Source organism: Eschscholzia californica, unplaced genomic scaffold, assembly GCF_041429995.1.
Source record: "Eschscholzia californica isolate CP2 unplaced genomic scaffold, dmEscCali1.0.p SCAF_3, whole genome shotgun sequence".
Taxonomy (NCBI): domain Eukaryota; kingdom Viridiplantae; phylum Streptophyta; class Magnoliopsida; order Ranunculales; family Papaveraceae; genus Eschscholzia; species Eschscholzia californica.
Window position 1 is genome coordinate 19,801,506 of NW_028238420.1, and position 4,894 is coordinate 19,806,399.

Consider the following 4,894-nt stretch of genomic DNA (forward strand, 5'->3'; position numbering starts at 1 on the left):
TCGGCGCCCCCTAACCTCCTTTGACTTGGTAGATAAATCTATTTAGACTCTATTTGGTAATACGAGCCCCCAAGTCGATGGTTTCAGGCCGAATGTTGAGTTGACATTGTACTCGGACCGAATCTTGTTACAAAGTTCGGCTCAAGATCTACCGAATTAAGCACCAATTATTTCAAGTTGAAATTAGAGTTGAATTCGGTAGACTTGAACTGAAATTTATAACAACATTTGGACCGAGTCCCACTGATGGGAGGAGTTGTATTCAATAGTTCTTGGACCTTTTGAGATGGTGGATTTGACCCGGTTTTTGTCGACTCCACCGATTTTAATTTGAAAAACTAGTGTGGTGCCTGTAGTCAGAAGAAGTGCTTTTAGCTATTTTGCTGGATATGGAAGGTGCCAATGAAAGGAGGTCTCACGGGAGGCAACTTTAAAACTTCCTAAATTTGAAAGCTATGGATATGAGTTCTGATGTTACTAGGCTACATATATAGGTATTTCAACAAAAAAAAAAAAAAAAGGCTACATATATAGGTATGGAATGTTTCAATGCCTTGTAACGACTAACGTAGAAGATCGTAGTCGATTTCTCAAAAAAAATAGGAAAAGATATGGGCATGGAGTGTTCAGTGTTTAAAAAGGCATTCAGTCGTCAACATTTGGTAGCCTAAGTGGCGGATAATGTTTACATAAACTCCCAAAATTCTGGAGGTCTCAGGTTCGATTCTCAGAGGACGTAGATTCCATAGTTTATTGAACTTTGGTTTTTAAGGTATAAATAATATTGTTGAATTTTAGGCCATAGTTTAGTTGGGCTATAGGTCTGTTCTTGAAGAGTTTGAATTAGGTTTTTTTGATTTTTTAAAGTGTTATTTCCCAAGTAGCTCCTAGTTTATGACCTGCTAAATTATCAAAAATACTTAGATGAGTCTCTTTTAGCCGGTAACGCCCATTAACTGTTAATTTTTTACTTGTAAAAAACTGCCTCTTTTAATTCCGTAGTCACATCTCTTTGTCTCGCTCTCTCTAAGAACTCTCTTTCTCCCATCATCTCGTTCTCTCTCCCAGATTTTCTCTCTCTATAAAGATGAATAACATTTTATAGACTACAATATAACAAACAACAAATTGGAAAGAATTAAACAGTTTCATCGTTCACTAGATTTGAAAGAATTAGCAGTTTACAAGTTGTCATCAAACTATTTCATCGACTATTTCATCATCTATTTCGTCATCAACTGTTTCATTATCAACGATTTCGTCATCACCTATTTCGTCATCTATTTCATAATTTATTCATCATCTATTCATCATCTATTTCATCGTCAACTATTTTCATCACCTTATTTTCATCACCACCGAATCAATGGGCCTTTATTGATATCTTGATCAATAAAGAGAGAGAAGCGATCAAAGAAAACCATCATCAATCTTAACATCATCACATCCAACACCAAACAGGATTAATTTCTTTTTTTTGCATAGGCCACAGCAGAGAGTTCGATAAGAGTGATCAATAATCAGAATAAAAAAGAGATATGAGAGAGAGTGTTGTTAGAGAGAGAAGTAAAGTTTTTAGAGAGAGAGTGTTGTTAGAGTTGACCACGAAATTAAATGAGACACTTTTTGGGAAGTAAAAAAAATTAACAGTTAATGGACGGTAACGGCGAAAGGGTGGCGTTTGGTATTTTCGATAAACTGAGGGGCTAGGCGAGAAACTGGTCATAAAGTACGGGCTACTTGGGAAATCACAAGAATGATCGAAACTTTAAACTTGTTAGGAACTCCTAATTTACTTTTGCAGGTATTTCAGAAGCTTGATTTGCGACTTCACGAATATTGAGTTCAAAAATGATATCTGACCCTCCTCGTACACCCCCTTTTGCTTAAGTGGCGAATAAGATAAAGAGTATTTTAGTCTTTTTCATGTGAAAAGACCAAAATATCCCTTGTCTTATTAGGTACGATGCACAAGGAAGTGCACGAGATAGAGTCCCTGTATTAGCATCTTATGGAGCCAGCTAAGACATTGCAAAATCTAATTGCATGGCCACATGAGTTTCATATTTTTCTTTTGGAAGGGGTAATTTCTAAAAAGGTCAAAATAACATTGAAAATGAGTAGAAAAGCACAAAACATTTGAAAATTATTATTCAGGTCAAAAAGTGTGCAAATACTAAAATACCCCTTTTTGTCATTTTGTGTAACTAAATTCTTTTATTTTTCTTTAAACTTTAAATCGATATAACTTTTGTTTGAGATGTCGGATGTCTATAAAAATTATATATTTAGAAATGTTTTTTCATTAGCTTTCTAACAAGATCCACTTTCAATACTTTTTTTCAAAAAAAACCCAGAAAAAAAGCGACGTTTTTTTCCTTTACGTTTTTCTGCAAACGTGTTTGCAACAATCTGTTATGCAAACATGTTTGCAAAATCTGTTATGCAAACGTGTTTGCAAAAATCTGTTATGCAAACGTGTTTGCAAAAATCTGTTATGCAAACGTGCTTGCAAAAATTGTTCTGCAAACGTGTTTGCATAATGTAAACTGCAAACTGTGTTTGCAAGCTTTCCAGAATATAATCTTGAGTTGCATATCTTGCAGACTCATTTGCAAATCGAGCATATAAACTAAGAGTGTGTCTACGAAATCTTGATTTTGAAATTGCTTTCATAATTCATCATAGAAAACGTAAATATTTTTTAAATTCAACAACAAGAAAACATCTGAATACATCATTTGAACCTAAATCTTGATACACCCCTTACTTAATTCCAACCTCAAATACACCCACAACCGGTAGATTGTACCAAACAGAACTAACAATAGATTATTCATCAAGGCATTCCAACCACCCTTTCATCTATCTACCGGTTGTGGGTGTATTTGAGGTTGGAATTAAGTAAGGGGTGTATCAAGATTTAGGTTCAAAGAGTAATACAAAACCTGTCGATATTATTTTTTAGGCGTTCATTTGTCGAACATTCGAAAAAAGAGTTGCATTTATTATTACAGAATAAGTAGAGTAACTGACCAGACACTACATCTACGAATGTTGTTTTTTCGAGCTCCTACCTGCTATGAATTTCTGCATATTCTCGAACTGTTCCTTTGTCATCCCATTGTAATACTCGTGCGCTCTGTCCTTTTCAAGTGTGAGAGCATGACCCAAGTCCAATCTGAGGCCATCATTTATAACAGACTTGTATTTCACAGCCAAGTTTTGGTTGTTTCTTATAATGGCTTCTGCAACTTCTCGAGCTTTCTTCATTAGTTCGCTTCCTTCGACTAAATGATCCACAATACCCCATTTCTCACCCACTTCAGCAGTTAAAGGTGTAGTGAAATTTCTCTAGCTCTGTTTGGTCCTATTATGCGTGAGAGCTTCTGAGATAATGACGGAAATATCCCAAACCTGGAGTGGCTATCCATAAATTTTGCACCTTTAGAAGCAATCAAGAAATCACAAGCAAAGGCAATCTCAAATCCAACAGTAACAGCAAATCCACCCATAACACCAATAATGGGTTTCTTACATTTTTCCCTTTGCCACTCAGGATCAATCTCCATATCCTTCCCATCTCCTTTGAACACATCTTCAGCAGATGCTACGTCAACACCTGAACAGAATGCCCTTCCTATTCCTGATATCACTATTACTCGCATAAATTCATCTTCATTCAAATTCTTGAAACCCTTTGCTACATCTGTTATCATCTGTTTTGTTAGTGAATTCAGAGACTTCGATCGATTTATTGTTATGTATCCAATTCCATTTTCTTGCTTCCTCACTTGTATTAGGTCCTCTGGTGGTGAAGATCCATCCATTTTCAGTCTGGCTGCTCTGGTTCAGACCAGACTTTGAATACATATTAATAATAGAATTGCCTATGAACTTGAATTCCTTTCTCAATGGTACCACTTCCCGCGGATGCGGCAGAAATACTAGCAAAAGTGAATGGGTTGGGTTTAATTCCTTCCTTCTGCATTTCAACAAAGAGTTCTAAAGAGGGATCAGCCATCCCATTCAGAGTATACCCAGCTAGCAAAGTAGTCCAAGTAACTACATTTCTCTCAGGCATATCATAAAAAACTTTCCTTCTATCTTCAACATTTCTAGTTTTCATGTACATATCAACAACAGAAGTCCCAACACTTTTATCTACTTCAATAGATGCTCCTTTCGCCACTATAGACTGACCTTAGATGATTAATAAGCGACGATAAGAGGAAGATAGATCGACTGAGAACGAGTACGGCGATGGTGAGAAGAGTATGGAGATGAAACTTCAAGTGTTAGGAAGTTCTATCGAAGGGAAGAAGAAGAGAAGGAAAAACCCAAAAATTTTAGGTTTTGTTGGGAGAGAAAGTGTGTTTTAGTGGAGAAGGATATTTTGGGAAGAGAAAATATAGAAAATGACCTGATTCTTAATTACCTATATTATTTCAAACTTTATGTATCATTATTAATAAGAGAAAATGATTGTTTGGGTTTAGAAAATTAACATAATAACTAAAAAAACCAAGATTTTTTCCTATTAAGTAGAAGTTACCAAAATATTATGGGTAATAATAGTTCAAGTTTAGAATAATATTGATAATTACTATTTAGGTCATTTTCTAACTATTTGGTTCCCGAAATACCCTTACACACTAAAATCTACTTTCTCTCTAAAAAATCTCAGAGATTTTTAGGGCTTTTCCTTCTTCATCATCATCTTCTTCTTCTTCTTCTTTAAAGCTAATTCTTTTTTTCGAATCTTCTTTAATGCTTCTTCGACGTTTCTTCTTTTCTTCGAATCTTCTTCTTCTTCTTCAATTTGCTTCATCACGAACATTATTGAACTCTAATTTAACTTTCCCCAAAAAAACCCTAAGTATAAAAAAACAGT

The 4,894-nt window shown here is 35.1% G+C and overlaps 1 pseudogene; it reads right to left on the minus strand.

Annotated features, from left to right (window-relative positions):
* Positions 1–2,862: 2,862 nt before the first annotated feature.
* LOC147548911 (putative enoyl-CoA hydratase 1, peroxisomal pseudogene) lies at positions 2,863–4,296 on the minus strand (annotated as a pseudogene).
* Between the last annotated feature and the right edge of the window lie 598 nt (positions 4,297–4,894).